The sequence below is a fragment of the Cygnus atratus genome, chromosome 2 (genome assembly GCF_013377495.2).
Source record: "Cygnus atratus isolate AKBS03 ecotype Queensland, Australia chromosome 2, CAtr_DNAZoo_HiC_assembly, whole genome shotgun sequence".
NCBI classification, from domain to species: Eukaryota; Metazoa; Chordata; class Aves; order Anseriformes; family Anatidae; genus Cygnus; species Cygnus atratus.
This window is the reverse complement of record NC_066363.1, coordinates 31,319-56,528: the sequence shown is the minus strand read 5'-3', so window position 1 is coordinate 56,528 and position 25,210 is coordinate 31,319. Positions and strand designations below refer to the sequence as shown.

The following is a 25,210-nucleotide window of genomic DNA, read 5'->3' as shown; positions in this document are numbered from 1 at the left end:
ACCCACATTCCCCAGCCATGAGCGCAGCCTCCCCTTGCCTGGGAACCTCCCGCCACCCAGCCCGAGCACCGCACCCGGCCCCGGGCACCCCTGCCAGCCAGCAGGGGCCCTGCAGGAGGAGGGCTCCGCAGGGGAGCACAGCCAGGCACCCTACGGCACGCAAAGGCAGTCCCGGCCACTCGGCCAGAGCCTACACACCGGACCTTCACCTGGAAGGCACAGTGAGCCCCGAGGACAAAGGGACCGGCAGGAACGAGCTCCTTGAGCTCCCCAGCCAGCACCCGTGTGGCAGCGAAGCTCAGGCTGCAGCAGAGCTGCTCCTGCGCTCAGCCCCCAAGGCCGGCCCTGCTGGGGAGCGCCTGGGCACGGCGCTGCCCTGGGTGCCCGCAGCTCCTCAGGGAGCCCCCCAGCCCAAATCCACCCCTCTGGCACACGAGCCAAGCCGGGGAGTTGCTTCCACGATGCCGGGACTCGGGAATCCCGCAATGGAAACCCAGAGCAGCTCGCGGGTGCCAGGAAGCGCTGCCCTGCCTGCCTGGAGAGCGGCAGGGCCCAAGCCCAGCCCCCCCGCTGTGTTCACTCAGCGCTCAATGCCTTAAAAAGCCTGTGGGAGCTGCACACCTCCGGGCCCCTGCGCAGCTCCACTCGCCCCGCGTGCTCGTGCCAGGGAACGGGGAACAGGACCGGGCAGGGGGGCACAGGCAGCGCTGCCCCCAAGGAGCCTCTGCCAGCCCCGCAGCCCCAGCACCGGGAGCACAACCCACCGCAGCACGGCCCAGGGGTCGGTTAGCCAAGCAAGCAACGGCAGCTTCAGCTACCAGTCCATGGCAGGCACAGTCCCCACAGGGGTCCTGCTCTCTGTCCCCCTGCCATGTCACTCGGGAGCCACCGCAGCATTTCGCAGGCTGCCCTGTGCCCCGCAAGCGCCCCCTGTCCCCGCTCACCCCAAGGCAAGACCCCTGCAGTCAGCACCCAGACAGACTCCAGCACCAGGGAAGTGCTTGTAGGACGGGAACAGCACCTTTCTGTGCTCCCTAGCTCCTCATGCTGCTCCTTGCCTCTGCTCTGGTGGCCTCCCAAATCACTCAGCCCCTGCCCAGGAACCGGACCCCTCTCCCCCTCATGCAGGCAGGACATGAGTTTCAGTTCCCCCTGCTGCCCTGACCCCACTGCACAAGGCTCAGCTATCCCTGCCCTCGCTGGGACACCAACACGGCAAGGAGGACGTGGGACCCACGAGGCTAGGCAAGGGAAGGAACCCCTCACAGCATCTCCTCCAAGCCGTCCACGCTGCTGCTCCTTCAGCGCTCGTGACGGTGGCACCAGCATGCTGGGGCACCAGACGGCCCCACAGACGCCCACGCTTCTTCGCTGCAGCCGAGCTTTCCTGAGCGCACACCCCACGCAGCACCGAGACACAGCCAGGTGCCCGTGGCAGCCCAGGGACCCCAGCAGGGCCAGGCCACCGCCGCCCGCCCCGCCGGCACAGGGGGCTCCGCTCTCTCCGGGCCAGCGCCGCTCCTGCGCTCACTTACCCAGCGCTCGCAGCGGGCCGCTGCCCAGGAGGACGGGGTCGGCGCCACCGTGGGGCTCCTTGGGGGAGGCGCCGCCGGTGCCGCCGCGCTCTCGCCTTCGGAAGCGGCTCGTGAGGAGTCTCCAGAGTCCCCCCGGCTGCCCGGGGTCCGCGTGCAGCCTGCCGCCGACCCTGGCCAGCTCCGGGTACAGCAGGTCCCGCTTGCTGGGGCAGGTGTGCAGGGAGCTGGCGTCCCCCTCGCTCTTGGTGCGGAGGCGCGCGGGGCGCAGGAGGCCCCCCGACTCCGAGCGCCGCAGCTCGTGGCCCCGCCGCAGGCGGAAGCTGAAGCTCTTGCGCAGGGCGCTGAAGTTCTTCCTGGGGCTCGGGCCGCTCCGGCCGCTGCCCCCGAAGAGGTTCCAGCGGCGGCTGCCCCACAGGGAGCCGCCCCGGAGGAAGCCGGGGCTCTCCGCGGGGTGCTGCGGCCGGGCCGAGGGCAGGAAGGTCATGCTGCTGGGGCGCGGGCGCTGCGCCCCCCCGGCCCCGGGGCCGGCCCCCGAGGCGAGCGGCGACCCCGCGCCCTCGCCGCCGTCCGCCTCCCGCCTGCGGGGCGAGCGCAGCCTGAAGAAGTCCAGCAAGCTGCCGCGGGCCCTGCCGGGGGGCGCGGGGGGCAGCAGGGCGCCGGCCGCCAGCCCGTTCCCCGCCGCGCAGAAGCTCTTGGGCCGGCGCCGCTGCTGCTGGGCGGCCTTGAGGGCGGCCTGGACGGCGGGGACGCCCTGCAGGTCCAGCGACTCGCAGACGCTGACGGCGCGGCGGGGGCTCGGCCGCGGGGGGCCCCGGCCCGCCTCGCTCCAGCGCCAGCCCTCCGCCATCGTCACCTGCGGGGCTGCCCCATGGCCCCGGGCCGCCCGCCGCTCTCGGCCGCCCGGCCCCGGGGACGCGGCGCAGCGGGGCCCCCCCCCGCGCCGCCCGCCGCCCGCCGGCTCCCACGCCGCGCCGGCATGCCCGGGCCGCGCTCCCGAGCGCCGCGGGCGGCGGGGCTGGGCCCGCCCCGGAACAGCAGCCGGGGCCGGCAACGGGGCCGGCAACGGGGCCGGGGCCGCCCCGCGCGGCCGCGCCCTCCCCGGGGCCGCCGGGCAGCGGGCACCGGGCGGGCGCTGCCCCGCGGCCCGGCCCCGGCCCCGCGCCCGCGGAGCCCTCCCGGGCCGGCCCCGCCGCCCGCCCGGCCCCGAGAGCGGTGCGGCCCCGGGAGCCCCGCGGCCCCCCGGAGCGGCGCAGGGCCGGACCCCCCTGCCCGGCCGCCCCCGCTGCTCGGGCCGCGGGCACGGCGGCGCTGCCCCCCCCCCCCCCCCAGCGCGCCGCCGGGAGCCCCCGCCGGTGGCAGCGCGGGGCCGGCAGGGGGCGGCAGCGCCCTCCCCGCCGCGGCCCCGGCGGCGCCAGCCGGGCCCCGACACCGGGCACCGCGGCCGAGGCCCCGCTGCGGGCGGCGCCTGGGTGCGAGCTGCGGGGCCGGGCCGCGGCCGGCAGGGGCAGCTCCGCGCTGGGGCAGCTCCGCGCTGGCCACCCGCGGCGGAGGAGCCGGAGCCTGTGCGGGGGCTCGGGCCCACGGCCGTTACCGTACCGCCGTCGCCTTCCTTCCCTGTGCGAGCCGGCCGTGGCTGCCCCCCGACCCCCCCGGCGCTCCCCCGGGTGCAGCACCGCCGCCGCCTGCTCCCCTTTCCCTGTCTCAGCAGCACCCAGGAGCAGGAGGGGCTGCGCGGCTCCCTCTGAGGGCAGTTGGCCACCGGCGGCATCAAACAGACAAAAAGCGCCTCGACCCTACCCCCAAAGCCCTCCCGACCCCGCTGCGCAGGCCGGAGGGGCCCGGTGCAGTGACTGCTGCAGAGCAGCAAGTGCCACCCCTCGGCCAGCGCTCCGCTCCCATCCTGCCAGGGCAAGGCGTTGTTCCTGGATTGAGCACAGCGCCACTCGGCCCCGTCTGTCTCCCCAGTCCAGCTCCTCCGGAGCCCCCCAGCAAAGCGGCTCTTCCACCTCTCCAACACTCCCCACCCTGTCTCTAGCACTGCCCCAGGACCTCCTCCTCCTTTTTTCCTCCCCTTGGCTTTCCTCCCTCTCAGTGCAGGCAACATTTCCTGACCACTGCCAGCTTCAGCCCTCCCCATCCCCACGGCACAGCCGCTGCTTCACGTTGGCCAAGCCCCTTCCTCTCTTTCCCCCACGCTCCCCTATTTCTGGGGTAGCCGGGCCCAAAGAGTTGTGGTGAATGGAGCCAAATCCAGTTGGAGGCCGGTTACTAGCGGAGTCCCCCAGGGCTCAGTGCTGGGGCCGGTCCTCTTTAATATCTTTATCGATGGCCTGGATGAGGGGATCGAGTGCACCCTCAGTAAGTTTGCAGATGACGCCGAGGTAGGTGCGTGTGTCGATCTGCTCGAGGGAAAGAAGGCTCTGCAGGAAGATCTGGATAGGCTGGACGGATGGGCTGAGGTCAACTGCATGAAGTTCAACAAGGCCAAGTGCCGGGTCCTGCACCTGGGGCGCAACAACCCCAAGCAGCGCTACAGGCTGGGAGAGGAGTGGCTGGAAAGCTGCCTGGCGGAGAAGGACCTGGGAGTACTGGTTGATAGTCGGCTGAATACGAGCCAGCAGTGTGCTCAGGTGGCCAAGAAGGCCAACAGCATCCTGGCTTGCATAAGAAGCAGTGTGGCCAGCAGGTCTAAGGAGGTGATTGTCCCCCTGTACTCGGCTCTGGTGAGGCCGCACCTCGAGTACTGTGTTCAGTTTTGGGCCCCTCGCTACAAGAAGGACATGGAGGTGCTCGAGAGAGTCCAGAGAAGGGCAACGAAGCTGGTGAGGGGTCTGGAGAACAAGTCTTACGAGGAGCGGCTGAGGGAGCTGGGGTTGTTCAGCCTGGAGAAGAGGAGGCTCAGGGGAGACCTCATCGCTCTCTATAGGTACCTTAAAGGAGGCTGTAGCGAGGTGGGGGTTGGTCTGTTCTCCCATGTGCCTGGTGACAGGACGAGGGGGAATGGGCTAAAGTTGCGCCAGGGGAGGTTTAGGTTGGATATTAGGAAGAACTTCTTTACCGAAAGGGTTGTTAGGCATTGGAATGGGCTGCCCAGGGAGGTGGTTGAGTCGCCATCCCTGGAGGTCTTTAAAAGACGTTTAGATGTAGCCCTTAGTGATATGGTTTAGTGGAGGACTTGTTAGCGTTAGGGCAGAGCTTGGACTAGATGATCTTGGAGGTCTCTTCCAACCTAGATGGTTCTCCCAGCCCCCCAGGAGCGAGGCCACCATCACCACAGGGCAGAAGCAAAACTGCACCCAGCAGCCCCCTCCTTAGTCCCAGGGCCTTTTCTTCCCTTTGCTTCTTTTCCCCCCTTACTTCTCTGCATCTTTCAGACACTAACATCTCCCATTCTGTGGTGTATTCTCCCCGCTGCTCCGTGCTGCCAGGGGGAGCAGCTCTCTAGACCGAGGATCATCTAGCAGACGCCTATCCCCGCAGTGTGCCAGCGCTCAGGACGACGGGACGCATCCAGCTCCCCTTCTGCCCAGCCAGCGGGCACCGGTGCCTGGAGCTGAGCAGAAGGCGCCTGGTAACCCGCCAGACATGGCTCTGCCATCTGTGCCAAGGTCACAGGAGCACACAGGCTGCCAGGCTGGATCCGACCCTCACCCCATCATCTGGTGCCCTGCCTGCAGGAGCACGGGGCTCGGCCGCACTGCAGCTAGGAGCAGGGAGTCCTGCAGGCAGCAATTACAAGGGAATGTCTTCTGACAGGCGCTGAGCGCCAGACGAGGCTGTCTGTGGAGATCACGGCGTCTCCGTCAACGGAGAGGTCAGAATCGATCGGACAGACATCTGTCAGGAATAATTCAGACCCAGGTAATCAGCCTTTGGGCAGGAAACGAGACTAATAACCTCTCGAGGTCCTTGCCGACAGCCGTCTGCACAGCCCCACTCCCAGCCATCAGGAGCTGCTCATGTAACGAAGCAGGCCACCTCTATTCATCCCCTCCCAAAATCTTGGGCTTGTTTAACTTTTACTCTAACGACGCCAGATGGTGCACCTTCTGCATAACTCTGATCGCTTTAAAAAATTCTGGTAAGTTCTGGGCACGGAGGTATCACTGAGCCACAAAAATACGCACTGGGAAGGGCTTCAGGGCACGGAGCCTGACCCGTCTCTAAGAGCCTCCCCGAGCCCGCTGCTGCCTTCATCACCCTGCACCCTCCTCCTCCTCCCGGTGCCTGCTCCAGATCCCCCTTCCTGCACGTAAAACCGACTTCTCCTGCCATAGCCATGTCAGACACGAAGAACAGCAGGTTGCGTTCTCCTCTACGGCTACAAATGCGCTCAGAAACAGCAAGTTCCCCATAACCTGACACCGTCTCCTTCACTATTCCACTCAGATCATATTTTTACAGCTACTTACGTTTTAAATGCCCTCCTTTCAATTCTCTAGTTTGTCTACCACCTCTTTTTTTTTTTTTTCAGCTGCAGTGCCAGAACCTTGGCACGATATTCACTTGAGGCCTCCTGCAGCACTGGGAAGACATAAAAAATGAGCGTGCTTCTCACATACATTTGCGCCGCTATATCCCAAGAAGGTATTTGCCTTTACAACAGTAACATCATAAAGATATTTTTACCTAATTAGCCTGTTATGAGGCAAAGGTTCTATATGCTACAGCACTGATACAAAACCCCTTGGCACTATTCCTGCAGAAAGAACAAGAGACATCTAAAAATAAACCAGAATAAAACTGAGCCTGAGATGCAACCTCTGGCGGCAGAGGGCTGCAGCCAAGCACCGGCACCCCAGGGGCTGGCACGAGGGCGGCCAGCACAGGGCAGCGCACAGCTCCGGCTAGCTCAGCTGCAACAGAGACCGACAGGGAATGGCACCGTGAAAGAAGCCACTGGTGCTTCGAGACAGCCATCGCTGAAACATGCCCGACGCACCACTCCTCGCCTGCGAGCGTCTTTTCTCAGGCAGTCTGCTCAGCTGATTACACCGCTCTGATTGGCACCGTGTGCGTCTCTACTGCGTGGGGAAGGTGACACTATCCAAGCTCACCAGCAGGGATCACCACCCTCCTGGAAAGGCGGCTGCTCCTCCAGTCCCCTGTGCCATGCGAGTCTCCAGAGGAGCTCTGGCACGCGGGATGTAACAGGGACATCGTGCCTTTGTAGTCCTGACCCGGGGCAGGTGCCTGGGGACAGAAGCAAGTCAGTCTCTTAGCAGGACTTTTATGAGTCACGCCCTTGTTACAAATATTATGGCAATGAACATCTGGCTTAAATTAACAAAAGACACGAGAGGCTAAACAACAGCTGCACTGGAAGTCAGTCTGAAAACGAGGGAACTTTCCACTGCTGGCTGCTCCCCAGTATGAAGTCCAGGGTGGGGCCCCTGGAAAAAAGTCTGAACCGTGACTGCTCAGCTGTTCCGCTTCGCCCCCCCAGGACTAACCAGCACTGGTATTTCTGCTCCAGCTGCATGCAGATGCAGACGTTTTGTTACAAGCGGACAATTCACCTGGGACAGCTGCTGTCACCGCTCGATTCAAGGTGCTGCTGCTCTGCAGAGGGGCCCAAGTCTGGAGGCACCCTTGCAGCAAGCCCTGCATTAAGCACGGACCTGGGGCTGGCAGAGCAGCAAGAACGCCTCAGCAGCTGGGGACAGAGGGGTGAGGTTCCCAGCACTGACAGAGCCGTAAGGCACCAGCCCCTGGCAGATGCTGGCAGCAGATCAGGACAGACCAGACCCTGCCAAGCCCAGGGGGACGAGCCCGCGGGGCTGCAGCAAGTGCCCGAGGCCGGCAGCCCCCAGGCAGCCCACGCCAGCGGTGGGACCCTGGGCAGGCACCCACGCAGCGCTGCCGGGACACGGGCACCGGACAGGGCACGGTGACAAAGCCGCGCACACGACAGGCTGCAGGGTGCCCAGGAACTGCAGCACGCGGTCTCCAGCCCATCCCAGGCCAAGGCTGCGGAGCAGAGGGCTGGGGGCAGCACTGCGGGATGGCGGCTGAGCCCGCCTGCGCTGCGGGAGCACCCGGCGCCGTGCCAGGAGCTGCCGGGCTCTGCAGCTACACATCAGGAATACTGATGAGGCTGAGCCCGCATCGGAGCGCCCGGGGGCGGGCAGCCCCCGTGGGCCGGCTGCTGGGGCGTGCGGCACCACGGCCCCCGCAGCCCCACGTCACAGCCCGCCCCGCCGCACGCAGCCCCACGCACGTCACAGCAGCCGGCAGCCAGCACACGGGGCTGGGGGGGCCGGGCCCTGCCTGCTCACCCTGCAGGGCCGGGGCAGATCCGTCCTCTGCCCCACAGGTGGGGAGCGGAAAGCGGCCGTCACGTTTCTCCCCAAAGCCTGGAGACATCCACAGCTCCGACCCGGCCACAGCAGGGGCTCTGGGGGACCGGCTCGGGCACCCAGCACAGCCAGAGACAGCAGATCACACCAGCCTGGACAGCCCTGCCCGGCCACCGCCGCCTATCCAGAGACAACCCTCCTCCATCTGCAGAACATCCACCCTGCAGGTTCCCAGGGTCTCAGACCTGGAGAAACCGCTCATTCCTCCAAGCCTGAGCTCCTGCTCTGTGTCACAAAGCCCCCGCTTGCTGCCCTCGCTGCCGGCTGAAGCACAAGCGCAGGGGAGCCCCCCTCGCCCCGACCACCCGCGCTGCACCGCCACAGCCCCACACCGCTGGTCTGGCCCCGCGGGGCTGGCCGCTGACAGCCTCTCCGAGGGAGCAACCGCTCAGACCAGCCTCTTGGCCACAGCTTCCGTGGGACAGGAGGAAGGAGAGAAGCGCTGCACCCCGGCCACCGAGCGGTTAACAGCAGCCAGGAAGGAAGCAGAGCACGGAGCTGGAGCCCACTGCAGCTCCCTGCCTCCTCCCACACGCGCCCGCCCGCACGCCCGCGGCCGTCCTGCTGCAAACCTCCGCGGCTGACGAGGAAATTGCCACTCTCTCCCCCAGGGATGTGCGGTGCTGAGGCGAGCCACCTCCGTCCGCACGCCGCGAGGCTGTGCCAGCGTCACCCGCCGCCCTCGGAGAGAAACCCCCGGCCCCAGCAGCCCCTGCCCACTCAGGGGCACTGAGCCCCGGTGCCGAGGCCGAGCTTCCCAGGGCGGCCTGGCTGAGCTCACCCGGAGATGGCACCTCCGGGCACAGCAGGGGAGCGAGCCGCCATCGCTTCTGCTCCTTGATGCCCTGCCCCGGCCCTGCTGGTGCGGGCCGGTAGCGGCAGTGCCCGGCCGGCCGGCACCACGCCAAGGGCCGCACGCCGGGCAGCTCCCCAGGCGGTGGGCACAGCCCGACACGCTCCTCGCCCGCCCCGCAGGAGATGCTCCAGCGATGGCTGCAGGCAAGAGCAGACGCGATGCGATGAGGCCAGACGTTGTGAAATCTCCTCGGCGTTTTGGAATCCAAAGAGAGAAGCCGATGTGACGATCTGTAATAGGACTAAAGGAGACCTGTTCGGGTCTAGAGCCCAGTCCTTGCCACGGCGGTAAAACCCCTCCCATAATCACCACTAATAGCAGCAAAAATCCTCTAGATCAATCCAGAAGCAACAGAGAAAATGAGAAATGAAAAGAAAAACATTAAAGGGGCAAACCTAAGAGACAGTGCAGAAATAAGCCAGAGGACAGGTTAAAAAAAAGCTGGTGGTCACAAGGAGACAAAGCCTCCCATCCAGGAGGCTCAAAAATAGCCCGGGAAACGCGGAGATCCTGCAGCAGCCCACGAAGGACGGCCTGCAGAGCATCAGGAGGGCAGAGGAGAGGTCCAGACCTCCTCCAGCTCCAGACCAGCCACGACCTCCTGCTCCTCGCAGACGGCCAGCGAGCTTATTCAGAGGAGCGACACCAGGAAGCCTGCCAAGGAGGGCACTGCAAGGGGGAGCAGCCCCTCTCGCCCCTTCACCATCACGGCGGCCCACTTAGGGCGCTGCCCCTGGCCTTGCTGGCTGGGCTGGTGAGCAAGGCCACCAACACCAGGCGCTCCGTGCAGCAGGGAGGAAAAAAGCATTCACAGAGGAAAGGAAGCAAAACTGTTAGCAGGTATAGAGAACCCTCAAAACCAAAGCCATTCTGACCCGCCATCGGGAGAAAACAGCTGCACTTAAAACCAGTGCTGAAAGAAGCCCCTAAGACGTCTGTGTGCGCACTTACAACACCACAGCATCCTTGTCGCGTGCCCACGATGCAGGGCAGTGCTCGTCCCACCACGTACCGACCTGGGCTGAGATGCTGAGGCCACGTGTAGACGGGGCCGCTGCACAGTAACGCACACTTCTTCCAGCTGAGGCATCCTCTACGCGCTGACATGGTAAGGGACATCGTTACGAACTGCACTCCCCATCCCAGCAGAGAGTGGGGCACGGATCCCCAAGGCTGAGCCCCCTTCCTTGAAGGTCCCTCTTGTCCCGTTGTACGTGGTGTCACACAGATACCAAAGAAACGCGCAGGAAGAGCAGACACCAGCAGAAGGTACGACTGGAAGGGTATTCAGCTATGCAGGGAGGAGCCCAGAACCCCAAGTGGGACCTTCCAAACAGAGCTCTCCCAAGCTGTGTGAGACCAGTCTTTCCCAGGAAACAGGCAAAACAACGGCACTGTAAGAAAGCATGTCCTTACCGGCACGGGGCCTTCCCTGTTCCCTCCAGGTCCCTGCTTAAGAAAAAGAAAATGAGAGGAGGTAAAGGAAGTATTTCAAGAAAACACAAGCTAAAAAGCCATGGAGACTAGATAACAACATGAGATGACGAAATTAAACTAAACACCCCAACAACTGCCTTCAAATATCAACTCACTTAATGCCTCCATCTAGTCATCCTCCCGAGGAACAGCTCAGTGACGAACACCACCGGCACACAAAGGCAGACATTGTTTTGCCATAAACAACACCAGAGTTAGTAGTGAGAGCAGCATTACTAAACCCGTCTGTATCACCTCTGGTGCTGAGTAATTACAGCACTGCACCCAGCAACCAAGTTTTCTAGAAGTGCCAAACCTGCTTCCTTCCTGCAAAACAGACCACAGACCCCACATTTTATCTTCAGCTCTCATTAGCAATCGTTTTAGAAAAGGAAATACAGCTCTGAGGATGCTAAGTAACCTATTTGCCATAGAGCATACGAAACCAACATCACACCAAAACGGTGTTGGTGAGAACAGGCATCGCGCTGAACACGGACAGACCTTCAGGAGGCCAGAACCAGCTTCCTGCCTGTAACGCGGCGCCGTCCCGCAGCCGGTCCCTGAGCCAGAGCCCCCCCGTTCCTGGCTGCACACAGCAAATGCCGCCTCCTGCTCTTGCTGCTGCCTAGATCAAACGGTCCCAGGACGCGGTATCTGGGCTTGGTGCCCGCAGACAGCCCAGGGAAGCGGCCGAGGGGCGCTGCACACGCGGAGGCACCTGGTGCAGATCGGCCGGCCGGGCTGCAGCGAGGCACTGCCGGCTCTCCGACCGCAGGAGCCCCGAGGGAGCGGTGCCAGCGGGGGAGCTCCTGCCCGGGCAGCTCTGCCCCGCGCCGTCACCGGCCCACCCGCACCCCCTCGCGCTGGGGAGGCACGGGCAGGCTGCCTTTCAGGATCCGTCCGTGCCAACTGCTGAGTTTGGTTTTACTTTCATTTACCAACTGCTTATTAGACAAGGTAACTTCAAGTGGCAATCCAAACACCTGCAAAGCCTCAAGCCACTAGCCTCAGAGGGCTGGTGACCGCATTTTCGGAACCTGAACTTCAACAACACGTTTCATACGGCGAAAAGGGAAAAATGTTAAGGTGAGAAAGTGGAAATCAGTGCAACAACTGTGAGTTGGGTTAGTTGACACATTAAATAGCCCAAGCACTTTCAAGGCACGGGCCTGCCAACGCTGTGAACTTCCCGTTTTTACCCCCAGTACCTCCAGTACTGTGTTCTGGCCCAGACTCACAAGAGACACAGACAGCTTTTGCAGGGGGAATGGCCGGGGACAGAGAAGGAATTGCCACTCTGAGAAAGAGGCAGCCATGGGGGCCGAGGTGAGTCTGCTTTGACCTCCAGAGCACGGCACAGGTGAGCGATAACACCATACTCTTCATCTCCCAGCAGAGGAACTGGGGTAAGACACAAGAAACCGGTGAGTTTCAGGACAGAGGGAGGCACTTCCTGACAGCACACGCTGCCCTGCTGGGGGTTCCTTGCCCCAGCAAGTTCTCGATCCTCAAGGTCACCCCAGTTCAAAAGCAATGAAACGAGATCAGAGTAAAACCTACCCAGCACCACCGCCTGCAAAGATGCTAGCGCTGCACAGGAGTCCCTCGGCCGCACGCCACCAGGCGCTGTGCAAGCTGGGAAGCACCAATATGTGCTCCTCTTGGCTTCACCCAGTCCCGAGGCATTTGCTTTCAGATCTTTTTCGAAGAGCTAAACAGAACTGCTCCAAATTGCCACAGCCTTCCTCAAACAGACCCCCTTGATCCTTTGCCCACCCTCCCAACCCATTTCTGCTCCTGCTCCCCTCAGAGGCACTTGCGGAAAAGCCTCCAGGACGCGGTCCTGGCAATGCCTCGCGCGTCTCCGCTACTGCGCAGCCCCACGGGAGCGCGCCCCGCAGGGACCTGCTGGCCTCCGCACACACGTGTCCCTGGAAATGCACTGCCCTAAAAGTCCATCGCTCCGACAAACGATGGCACAAACCGTGCCGGCCTGTGACCCGACGGCACACAGTGCAGCACGACTTGAAGGGAAAATAATACCGGATCAGCCAGAACTCCCACTGCAATTTATTAGCTGGCGGCTGTAAGCGTGCACTCCCTGCAAGCTGGGAACCTCAGGCCCAGCGGCTCGCAGATACCAAGCTGCTCTGATCGGCCACCTGCGGGACCAGCCTGCCCCAGGGATCCAGCAGGGACGGAGCAGAGAGGTGACCGTGCCAGGGAGATGCAGGCCGGCCGCGAGCAGGGGCAGGCTGTGCCACATGCCACCCCCGCCCAGCCGCACCAGTGTCCCCAGGCCCGGCTGGCACGGCCGCCCAGCACAAGGACCCCCAGCACACGGGGCCTGGAGCCGTGCTGACACCGCTCCACCTGCCCCCAAATCCCAGCTTCATGCACCAGTACCCCTGGGACGTGGAAATCGGGGAGACCCGGAACCCAGCGGCACCCCGAGGTGAGGGGTGGCTGCCGGGGGCCCTGCCTGCCCGGGGCAGAGGCCGAGCTGCCCAAAGCTGGGGCTGGGAGGGCAGAAAGGCCACGGCGCGGCCCCGCAGCATGGTGCTGCTCTCCTGCAGACACCAGGCCGGCGGCACCCGTCCAAAAAGACTCCAGGACCTCAAAAGCAGCGCCCTGCCTGCCTCCGAACAAACCCCGCGGTGCCCTTCAAAGCGACCGCCCTGCACCCTGCCACTGGTCGGCGGCTGGCAGAGGGAGGAGGCGGTAAGCGCAGGGATAAGCATTTAGCTGTGGTGATAAGCACAGGGATAAGCATTTAACTGTGCTTCATTTTTAATTCCGCTTTTATGTAATCACGATCCGTGTTTTTAATTAAAATGTTTATAATGTCAGCTTGTGAGCAGACACTGACAGCAGTCAAGAGCTAACAATTACTTTGCAAATCAGTTCCTGAAGTCTTCGGAATGACCAGTAATGCCTCAAACTGTTCTGGATCCTGTGCCACTGCTCCAAGAATAGGAAGACTAACCACGCTCTCTGGCCAAAGTCTAACTTGTTAACTATGCCGCCTTCTCTAACGGCAACTAGCCCAGCCTTCCCCATCTCCCTCACCGTTGGACTCTTTCCAGCCCTGAAGCAGCTCGCTCTCAAGCCAGCTAAACAAATGTAGCAAAAACGAGACCAGGGACCCAAAGCAAGGAAACACCCTCCGGAGTCTCATCCCGCGGGCACAAGCCACGCTTCGATAGCCGCCAGCAGCCGGGACAGTGCCAGAGGCCCGGGCAGAGCTGCCGCAGGCTCAGAGCCCTGGCCCCACGGTTCAGCGGGACACACCCCATGTGTCTCGTGGCCGCCCGCGGGGACAGGACTGCCGCCCGCGGGACAGGCAGGGCAGGCTGGAAACAGCCAGGAACTGAGAGGAGAGCTGGGCACATACGGAGTATCGTTCTATGCCACCTGCCTGGTTACTGGCTAACCTTTAAATCCACTCTAACCCGTGACACCACGTGCTCCTGTCCCCAAAGGTGGCTGTGCCCCCGTCCGCCTCGCCAGCTCCCGTCGGCGCTGCAGGAGGGGCGCAGCCCCCGCCCAGCCCCAGAGGCAGCCGAGTGGAGTGGGAGAAGGGCCCGGGGGAGTGAGGCTCGTCCTCTGCAGCAGCTCCGGAGCGCACCGCCAGCTCCCAAGGCAGGGGAGCCTCTCGGCACGCCCGGCTCTGGAGGAGCTCGCCCTGTCTGCACCCGCAGGGCCCCGGCTTCTGCTCTTCAGTGCGGAGCAGCCCCCGCTGCCCTCCCGCCCCGTTCCCCGCGCTGCCGGGTGGCACCTCCTCGACACTGCTTCCCAGATGCTCGGACAGGGGCTGCCAAAGCGCGCCGTGTCCAGCTCCCAGAGGAGAGGTCTGACGACCCCAAGCAGGCAGCCGGGGGGAGAGGGAAGGGGCTCAGCGCAGAGCCCTGCCCCTCCCCGGGCACGGCACAGCACCACCACCACTGACTGCCGTGCCAGGACTGGCCCCGTGGGGCCGGGCAGGAGGGGGCCCTGCAGACAGTACCCCCGGTGCTCCGAGCGGGGCCGTGGAAGGATTTCTGTGGCAGTCCTTCAGCACAGCTGGACCGTTACACAGCAGCATCAGAGAAGAGCTCGGTATCGTTATGCTGACATAGGAGCTCGGGAGCCTAACGCCACCGCCAGCAGACTAATGAGGAGCTCTCTGCAATGCAGCCCTCGGGAGAAGGGGCTTAAGAGAACAGGTCGAGCACCAAATCCGCTGCTGCTGCCTGCGAGAGTCAAAAGAGGTGAGGAGAAGTGCCCTGATCCACCTCCTTCCCCAAAGACCACAAGGGTGCCGAAGGCCCCTCCACTCCACCAAGGGAATATCCCTTTGCACCAGCTCATCCCTACAAGTTTCAAACCAGTGCATCGGAAGATGATTCACATCCAACGGCAGGCACTCAAAAGCAAGGAGTACCAGATCTGCAGTTGCCCACACAACGTTACTTCGGGCCTGCGTGCATGTGTTTTGCATTCTGAGTAAGGCAAAGCTCTGTGGAAAATATGTGAGCATGTAATTAAAGGCTGCATCAACTGTACGCAAAATAGCTCACATTAGGATGTAAAGGAGAATGTAAATTGATTTTCAGGAGGTTGGCTTTTGGAACTAAAATCATGTTTGTTTGTTTGGTTGCTTTTTTAGCAGTACTTTCTTGTGAGCAAATTCACGACTTTTCAAGTAAAAAATAAAAAAATAATAAGGTTAGGTATAACTGAACCAACCCGTGCCACATAATCAAGAGAGCTCAAACCACGAACCCATGGTGCTGCGGCACGGCCAGCACCATGCCTGGGCTGCCGGCGCTGGGCTCGGCGCTGCCGCCCGCTGCGCGGGTTCCTCCCTCCCCTGCTCCCGCGCCAGGCGCACAGCGCTGTGCCCACGCACACGGCTGCAGTTACCGCCTCACAGAGCTGCTGCTGGCGACAAGGCTGCTGCACCTCGGTGCAAGCTTACGCACCGATAGGACTTGGGTCAAGAGAAACTTGCTGCTGCCCTTATCTTGACACGGGATTTCTGCCTTTTGCTGGTTCCAGAGGGAGGAGGCCAGGACAGCACGCACCCACAGGGTGATCGGTCAGCACAGGAGCCCAGGAAGAAGAGGGGCGATGTCTCCACGGGGCACAGCGAGCCAGCTCACAGCTCCTCCACCGCTTTCTTGCCAGCTCAGGCAGCAGCTGTCACTCAGGAGACTCAGTACAGCAGGAGGATGAATAAAATGCAGACAGTATGGTGCTTCAGGTCCCTGATAACGCTCAGCACCGCAGCACCCTACAGCCCATCTCCATACTGCAAATAACCCTGGAACGTGGTTTTGCATGCACCCCTACCTGAGCATGCTCTTGCTTTACTCCTCTGCACCACCTCAGGGTGCGAGGCTGTTGGGGATGAATCCTGCCCGAACCCTCCTATTGCACAGCCTGCACCCCTGCCGCGTGGCGCCGCAGTGCGGCGTAGCATGGCACAGCACAGCACGCCATGGCACGGTGTGGCATGGCACGGCATGGCACAGCGTGGCACGGCACAGCGTGGCACGGCACGGCACAAAGCACTGCCGGACCAGAGCAGCTCTGCAGCACAGGACGTGGCAGGTTCCTCGAGCAGCCTGACGGCGCGGTCCGTCAGCGCCCCTTTGCACACAGGCACCCAGGTGAGAAGAGCTCTGTCAACCGCACAGCCTCTTCAGGTTTCTTCCCAAGGCCCCTGCACAAAGACAAAACCATCAACCGCAGACTTCAACAAAACAAATAAATAAATAGCAGTGCTGGCTTCCCGTCTGCGTTCTCACGGTCCCCCAGAGGCTCCTGCTGCAACCACAGACACCTCAGAGCCTGCGCGTCGCTCACCCTCCCGAAGGGCAGCGCGTGGTGCTGCCCCCCACCTCGCCCCATCGCCCCCCGCCTTCCCCCGTGCCGTGCCCCACACCTCCACCACAGGCCCCCTGCCTGGCCTCAGCGCCTCCGCTGCCGAGCGAGGTCCCCGTGGGGGCGGCGGTGCCCCTGCTGCCTGCCCCCGCTGCCCGGCCGCAGGGAAGCGCGGCGGAAGCGTGCGACCGCGAGCACCGACGAGAGCTTCCTGTGCGGTTGGGGCAGGAGGTGACGGCTTCGGCACCACAGAAACCCTCGCTGCTCCGAAAACCTGCTGCTCTCCAGCTAGGAGAAAGCGGATGCTGTCAGAGCCGGCCTGCAGAGGGACGATGGGAAGCACGGCCATACCGAACCACCCTTGGGGCAGCGAGGGAACCCTTGATAAAAGCGGCTGACCCCAGCCTGTCCCCCAGAAGAGAGACGGGACGTATGGGACGTTTCCTTCATCCGCTGCAGCTCGTGGCTGGCGGGCCACGTGCTGACTCAGGACAGAGGGACGCCCACCCCTCCTGCACGGCACAGTCCAAGGCCTGCTTCCTGCGGGCGCAGAACGGGGTTGGGACAGGCAGGGGGGCAAGAAGAGGACTTCTCCCCTCCTCCTCGCCCAGCCTCCAGTTGAGAGAGCTCACAGAAACGCCTGGTGCAAACCTGTCACCCGGGCACGGCGAAGGCCCCGCCTGCAGCGCAGCCGGGGGACAGGGACGGCACTGCCAGCCCCCTGGCACCCCAGGCACCCGGAGCGGGGAGCAGGCAGCAGGCGGCCGCTTCCCCCCAGCAGCGCGGCGCTGAGCTGCTCAGGAGCGCTGGGCCCCCACGAGCAGTCCCGGCTGTGCCAGATGCTCCCCGCTCCTCCGCTCCCAGCCGCCAGCAGCTCCCTCTCCTTCGGCCGGGCCGAGCACAGCGCGGAGCCGCGCGACGTCGCAGCGGAGGAGTGACAGAGGCGGCTTAGTCACGGGCTGCCATCCCGCGCACCACGCTCGGAGCGCTCATTTACGCCTTCCCCAGCCGCAGTCTCTCAGGCTCCCAGCGACACCCACGCCTCCTGAGACACCTTCGTGCCGAGCCCGCTCCCCTGGACAGGTGCCAGCCCTGAGACCAGGGGCCCCCAGCCGAATCCTGCTGGCTCGTACAAAAAGCCCCCTCCGAGACCCCCCTCGACCACTGGGAGCTGCTGGTGCACAGCCAGACCCCCGCAGGCCCCCAGCACCCGTTCCATGAGGGGCCAGAGCCATGTCCAGAGCCACGTCCTCCTCCCGCTGCCCTGCTCCAGCGTCCCCGCGCGTCCCCCCGGCTCCCGAACGGCTTTCACAGCCCGGGCTGCACGTACAGACGCCGCTTCTCAGCTTCAGCCTCGGATCCACCCCTCGGTCTGCACAAGGAAGGACCTCTAACTAAATTCTGCTCCGTGACAGCAGTCAGTGCGTCCGACCAAAGAGCCTCTTAACGCTCTCGTTGGTAACCTGAGAGGCAGGGGTGCGCAAGGCCTGCTCTCTGGGTGCGTTCTGCTCTCTGGTGATTCTTTGAAAAGCCTTTCTGAAGCCCCTCCAGTTTCCTTTCGGTACAGACACCAGAACCAGGCATGGTACCCAGCAGTGATCATCCGGGTGCCAAACCTCTTTTCTCTCCTCCACGGCCCCTGTATAAATCATACAGAGCCCACACTGCCCTTCTGTCCTCAGCATTGCACTGGAAATTCATTTTCCTCTGACAAAAAGCGCAACTCCTCCAGTCTTCTCGGTGCCTGGCACTCAGGACAAAGCGCCCTACTGCACGAGCACCACCAGCAGCGACCCGCCTGCCTCGCTGCTTAGGTTCCTCCAGTCCTTGGCACTTTAGGTACTCTTTATTAATTCCATCGCAATTCTTCTTTTTTTTTTTCACCCAGCAATTGATACCGATGCTCAGGGTGAACAACAGATCCCTGCAAAATCCAGTGGAAACCTAGCTGCTTTTTATTTCTAATTTTTATTTACAACTATATATTGAGGTCCTACTTCTTAATCCATCTTACGCATTTCATATTGACCTTAACTCGTTCTAATCTCTTTATCAGAAGGCCACTCCTAAATCAAACATCGTAAAGAAGTATAAACATGTTATTTAAACATTAGCACCTGTACCTAATCACTCTGCTCGAGAGTTGTTATCAGTGTTATGGAAAACAGATCCCATCAAAGCACGTTACTTGGCACTCATTTCCCTCCTTTAATTCTTCATTAATTCAGATCTACGTCAGCCCCCCCGCTGCTCTCAGGGATCGATACCAGGCTAACTGTGTTACAGACACCTGAGTCATCCCGTTTATCCCTTCAGAGGCCGGCACAGCGCTGGCCTGCTCCAGTCTCAGCCACGCTCTCGCTCGGGAGCCACCAGAAGGCGAGCGATCGCGCTGCTCCTCAGAAACTCTTCCAAGACTCACGGGTGCAAGTTAGCTGAAGCTGGCAATTTTAAGGTACCTGATTTTGGCAGCTGCTGCTTGACACTGACCGCCCATTTGAGGGACAGTATTTCATCTCCCCAGGCACAGTGCGGAAATGCTTCTGCCGCATCGCTACTGACGGCCCTTTCACTGCTATCCAGCCGTGGAACAGTCCCGTAGCTGAAACATGTCCGTGCTCCTAATAGAGCTACTAATTCCTTGTTGCCATTAACCAAGCTGGACGCAGACTGCTACTTCTGTACCTTCCTCCTTCAGCTAGCTCATTTTTAGTCTTGGCTTACATTCAGTAATATCAGCTTTTTCTCTATTAGTGATTAACTATATATAACAAATCTTCTTGTTCTGTTGTGCCCCCTCTTTCGTATGCCAGGCTGAATTTTGAAACAGTGCATCCTTCTTCATTAATCGTGGGGTTTGGGAGTCTTGGGCACAAACAAGACATTCTTCAGAAACGTGTAATTATCGCTTCCATTTTCTATTTATATTTTTTCTCCTAAATACTTTGGCCCATTCAACTTTGTGACAACAACCCTACTAAAACAAACAGTGAGGGCTGAGCATCACACAAATACAGTCACCAGAAAAAGCAGCACGTCATTGCTCAGCCCCTCTGGGAGAAGAAGTCTGGGGGCTGCGGAGGGCTGCCAGGGCACGGGAGCATCCTGCCCCTCTCCGACCCTCAGGCAATCTGGTACTGAGGCAGGGGCTGCGACGGGTCCCGAGGGAATGCTCCGGTGCAAGAAGCACTGCTGGGAGCCCCCAGGGTCCCCCGGGAGCCCGGAGCAGCAATCACACAGCTGGGTGCTGGACCAGTGCCACCGGCAACACCACGGTGCCAGCCCTCATAGAACCACAAAATGGTTTGGGTCGGAAGGGACCTCAAAGCCCAGCTGGTTCCAACCCCCTGCCATGGCCAGGGCCCCCTGCCCCCAGCCCCGGCTGCCCCCAGCCCCATCCAGCCTGGCCTTGGGCACTGCCAGGGATGGGGCACCCACAGCTCCTGGGGGCAGCCTGCGCCAGGCCTCGCCGCCCTCATAGTAAAGAATTTCTTCCTCGTATCTAACCCAGACCCACCCTCGTTTACCTTAAAACCATCACCCCCTGCCCAAGAGTCCCTCCCCAGCCCTCCTGCAGCCCCTGCAGGCACTGAAGGCCGCTGTGAGGTCTCCCCGCAGCCTTCTCTTCTCCAGGCTGAACAACCCCAACTCCCTCGGCCTCTCCTCACAGCAGAGCTGCTCCAGCCTCCGAGCACCCTCGTGCCCTCCCCTGGGCTCGCTCCAGCAGCTCCACGTCCCGGTGCTGGGGGCCCCACCACGGAGGCAGCGCCCAGGTGGGGTCTCACGAGAGCGGAGCACAGGGGGACAATCCCCTCCCTCGCCCTGCCGGCTGTGCTGCTGCTGCTGCAGCCCAGGGCACGGCTGGTTTCTGGGCCGCAAGCACCCAGCGCTGCCTCGTGTCGAGCTTCTCGTCCACCGGCACCCCAGGTCCTTCTCCTCAGGGCTGCTCTCCATCCATTCCCCACCCAGCCGGGATCTGGGCTCGGGATTGCCCCAGCCCAGCTGCAGGACCTTGCCCTTGGCCTTGTTGAGCCCCACGAGGTTGGCCCGGGCCCACCTCTCAGCCTGCCCGGGTCCCTCTGGGTGGCATCCCGTCCCTCCGGGGTGTCAGCTGCACCACCCAGCTCGGTGTCGTCGGCAAACTTGCTGAGGGTGCCTCAGTTTCACTGTCCGTGTCACTGATAAAGATGTTAAATAGTACCAGCCCCAATACCAACCCCCGAGGAACACCACTGGTCACTGATCTCCACCTGGACGTTGAGGCATTGACCACAACTCTTTGAGTGTGACAACCCAGCCAGTTCCTTACCCACCGAGTGCCCCATCCATCAAATACAAGTCTCTCCAATTTTGAGGATATCCTAACTTGGGCGTTTGCTGCCTGACATTGCTCAAGGATACATCACAGTACGATCAGAGCATCAGGATGCCATCTCTCACGAGCACCGGGCAGATACAGTGATGGTTCACGCTTCCACCCAATCTCTTCATATGTCTTCTGGTGCACCTTGTTTCCTTTCTGTGCTGGGGACAAGGTGGGAACGAGCAGCACTGAGTCACTGAGGATGGAGACACCGGGGAGCGAGCGCAGCCACAGCCCCACGAGCAAAACACCTCTGCCGGCACGGGGCAGGTCTCAGAGGGCACAAGGATGCTCAGGGCAGGGGTGCTCGCCCTGGAGGAGAGGCTGAGGGAACACGGCTCAGCCCAAACGAGAGCTGGGTTCTGGGGAGCTGAACGCAGCCCCCAGCACCCGCCGTGGGTCATCAGGGTGGATGGAGCCCCGAGCAATCACGTCTGGCCTCGCAACCAGCCCTGCTCTGAGCAGGCAGCTGGACAGGCACCACACCAAACCACAGGGGGCTGCCCGACGGCCACAGCGAGCAGTGCTTCGAGGGCTGCATCCCCTCCACTCCCTGCATCTGCCCGTGGCCACCCCACAGCTTCCCAGCACTACACACAACGCAAGCGTGCACACTGGCCCTGTGCTGCCTGGAAAGCTTCCTACAGAACTCAGGAGCTACGTAAGTTGGTGCTGAAGCACTCAGGAAAGGTAAGACTGGATCCTCAGGCTCGTAACCTCCCTTCCCCTGTACCGAAGTAGTCAGAGCAAGCACACGCAATTACAACATTTGCTCCATCTTTAAACGTCTTTTACGTCCAAGATCTCCCCGGCCAAACCACAAATCCTCGCTGAGCCAGCGAGCTGCACTGCGGGCCCCGGTGCCGGCAGGGCAACGCCTAGAGCAGGGAGCGGTTTGTGCAGGCGCCGCGTGCCAGCCCCGCTCAGCCCCCGTGCGCTTCGTGCCGCCAGGCGCCGGGCAGCGGCTGCGCAGCAGGCACAGCAGGGCACAGCAGGGCACAGCGTGCCAGCTCAGGCAGCTGTGTGGGGCCCGGCTGCCCTCCTGGGGAAAAGGAGGCAGCTGCGCAGCTCTTCACAAGGGGAAAATCCCAGCCCTCGGAAAGGAGCCACGGCGGCACCTCCCCGGCTGTGCTCCGGCCCGCAGCAGGAGCGGCCGCACGTCCCGCGGCACGCCGCAGCGAAGAGCAGCAAACAGGAAACACCGGCCCCGGACCCGCGGGGAACAACCAGCTGGCTGAAAGCTTCGGATGCAGAATGCATTAAATCAGGCTCAGATAAAGGACGGCGGCGCACAGAGCAGCCGCTGCCCGGCTGGGGGGGCAGAGCAGCACACCCTGGCTCTGCGGCAGCACCAGAGCACGCTACCCGCAGCTCGGGGAGAGGAAAGCACTAGAACAAGTACCGGGCAGGCAGGCGAGCACTAAAAGAAGGAAAAAAAAATAAAAAATCAGAGCGGCTCCAAGGCATTAGTCAGGATAGTGAAAACAAAGACAGAGCATTGTGAAAGGACCTTAAAACGCTGAGCAACCAGGTGACAGAACAGTAGGTGAAATCCGGCAAAGATCAGCGTAAAGTGGCGTACCTGGAGAAAAATAATTCTCATTTCACATACACAAGAACAAGCTCCAACCTCTTGTTAGCACTTAGGAATGAAATCTTGAGGTCATCCTACATAACTATGAAAGCATCAGTTTGCTGTTCAGCAGCGATCAAAAAGCAAACAGAGTATTAGCAATTACTAAGAAAAGAATAGAGAACAAAACAGGGAACATTGTGAAGCTCTCATACAGATCCAGGGTGTGCCTGCAGCTTGAATACTGTGTACCACCCTCATGTCAGCCCTCACCTTCCCTGTCTGTTTTGACCCAGATCTCAAAAAAAAGATATGAGAGAACTAGAAAAGGTACCGAGAAGGGCAGGAGATGATCAAAAGGATGGCACAGCTTCTGCGCAAGGAGCTTGAACAAGAAGATGATGGGGGGGGTGAACGAAGTCTATGAATGCCGGGAGAAGAAAGCAGAAGGCCAAAAGGGAACAATTTGTTCACTGTTTCTTCCAAACACAATCTAGGGGACATCAAATCCATCAGGAGGCAGCTTCCAAACAGAACAGGATCTCTTTGTATAAGGCATCGCTATACCGCGAAGTGGCTTGTCGAGGGACGAGCCGACACGCAGCCGACACGCATTCAAACCCAAGGAGGCCGATTCAAGGCAGGGAGCCCGGTTCAAGGCCTCCGAAATCCTGAGGAGCTGCTTTGGGCCAGGAAGGCCGTGCCTAACCGACGGCTCCCCCCGGGTGCCCACAGCCCCGGGGCTTCACGCCTGCCTCTTGGAGCGCCCGGCAGAGAGCGGCGGCAGCGGGACGGGGCGCGCCTCGCCCTGCACGGAGCTGCTGGCAGGACCCGCGTGTTGGGCTGTCAGAGACTCGTCACAGCAACCGACCATCAGGGCCTCAGCACTTCGCCAAACTAACTATTCAAGCTGAATTTTTCCATGCTTGCTCTCTGCACTAGGCCGGTATTTTTAGAAGATTCAGCAAAAGCAGTTCAGACGTTTCCAAAAATGAGGTTAGGAAAGAATCAGGTAGCTTTGCCAAAGTTGTACATTTTTCCATCTTTTACTCAGTAATTTGAAGAGCAAATCGACATCTGCAGTGTAGAGCTGGAACCAAGCGGTTGGCACGGGGTCATCCTCAGTTCAGAGACGACGTCTGCTGTCCGTGTGCGCACCCGAGGCTGGAGGGGACTCGGCCCCTCTGCAGGGTGCTGCTCACACTTCTCGGTTCCTGCTGCTGGGATGCAGAAAAGACCCCTGCTCTCACGTCCAACTGGAGAGGCAACACAGCTCTCAGCCTTCCTGCGTTCACAGCTCCAGCCAGAGCAGCACGGCCTGCTCAGCCTCCGGCTGGGGGGCGCCGAGACACAGGCTACAGAGCAGCTTCAATCTCGATCTGCTAAATGGCTTCCTCGCTGACAGCTTCAAAAAAATAATTAAACAGAAATACAAAAGCACTTTTGATTTTAGCACTTCTTGATTTTTGAGTGCCTGATTTATAATTTTATCGCTGCTGCCTACGTTTATTTTAATGCAATCAGTTGCTACATACGCAGTAAAGCTTTTCAGCTGAAATCGAGGACTTCTATTGAATCCTGTGTATTGTCACTGACAACAGATTATAAAGACAGCAGAAATCGTCTCTCTGCCACTTAATTGCACTTCCTGCACAGCACAGGTTAGAAAAACCCAGTCAATAAATTCAGTATCAAAATTATCTCTTGTAACAGAGCTAGAGCAGGTACTTTTTCTGCAAAGAAACACCAGGCTTTGGTTTGAGGCCTTGCAAGTATTTGCTACCTCTCTAGCAAAGTTGCTCCAACGGTTAGATACTCTCCCTGAGAAAAATACGATTTTAAAGCTGAATCCATGTAGCTATGAGCTCTGCCCACAAGGTCACACTCTGCCTTCAGCCTCTAAATTCAACGGATTTGTTTAGATAAGATTTGTGCTATATTACTACTGGTTTCCCCAGGCTTTAAATTTTTCTGTGGTTCTTTTTGTAACTGTTCACATTTTAAAATAACGTCAAAATAATTACAGACATTAAAACTACACAGAGTACCTGGTGATGGTCTTGTCAAACCCATAAAAGAAGTTTACTCTCCCTTCCCCACTTGTGCGACAAGCTCCAGCTCATTTAAAAGCCTGTTTAGCAGGGTCCCACAGGGTTTCTCCCAGCCTAACGACTGGGATCTTGCACAATCCACACACGGCCAAACTCAAATGCAGCTGCTCTTTGACTATAAGTGATCTATCATTTTATGCAATGCCTAGGATGAGCTGGAAGCTAGAAGTATTCGTTTAGCAGCTTTCTTACATCGCATGATGCATATAACACTGTGCAGCTTTAAAAATGCTGCGGCTTACAAGAAAGCCAGTAAAGGTACAAATATGCACAAACTACTTGGGGCACGGAGTTTACACAGAAGCTGCACTTCCTACGTCCGTGTGTGATGTCTCGGTGCCCGAAAGGAGCAAGCCCCAGGAAGGGACCCCTCGCCCTGACCTCCCACCAAGGCGCGGTTTTCCAACGTCAGCAGGATGCTGTGGCTTCGGCTGCAGCCCCGGCAGCGGAGCTCTCTCCAGAGCAAACAGCCCAGCAGACTCCCTGCGACCTGCGTTGCATGGGGCCGAATCCAACTTCACCTTTGGGAGAGCAAACCAGCTGCGAGATCTCCTCCACACCAGCCCAAGGCATTACCCGAGACACGGGAGGAGAAGCGTCGAGGCCCGAGGCCGAAGGCGCCAGCCCTGCAAGCCACCCGAGAGCGCATCGCTCTGGGGCTGCCAGCCTCGGGGGGCAGCCTCGCGGGGAGCTGCGCTGCTCAGAGCCACCAGCCCACAGCAGCGCCCTGCTCGGGGGCGGTCATGCACGGAGCGGGTCCCACCACACCTCTCCTCCTCCTCCTTTCCAGCTGAACTCAAAGCCATCTGCGTTTAGGTATCTACGGCTGATCTAGTCACCCCCTGCTCTCCTGCAGCCGATGGGGACGAGTAAGCGCTTTTAGCGCACATCCAGCCTACTTTGCCCTCCTACTTCAGGCCGAGGCTGAGTGCGGAGGCAGCCTGGGGAAGCAGCCTGGGGAAGCAGCTCGGCAGTGCCACCCCCAGCGCCGCCCCGACCCCGCTCTGCCCATGGGGTGCGAGCTCCGCACCGCTCCGGGCACCTGGCGGAGTCCTTCTGGACGCGG

The 25,210-nt window shown here is 60.9% G+C and overlaps 1 protein-coding gene across 3 annotated transcripts in view; it reads right to left on the bottom strand.

Annotated features, from left to right (window-relative positions):
- Positions 1 to 25,210, bottom strand: part of AGAP3 (ArfGAP with GTPase domain, ankyrin repeat and PH domain 3) — a 141,966-nt gene that overhangs the window by 98,072 nt on the left and 18,684 nt on the right. Inside the window, exon 1 of one of the 3 annotated variants that reach the window (XM_050709275.1) lies at positions 1,536 to 2,013. The exons of the other annotated variants lie outside the window; for them this stretch is intronic. The gene's annotated coding sequence lies outside the window, so the exon portion shown is untranslated. Of the gene's footprint in view, positions 1 to 1,535; positions 2,014 to 25,210 lie in introns of those variants that run through there. 3 annotated transcript variants of the gene reach the window in all.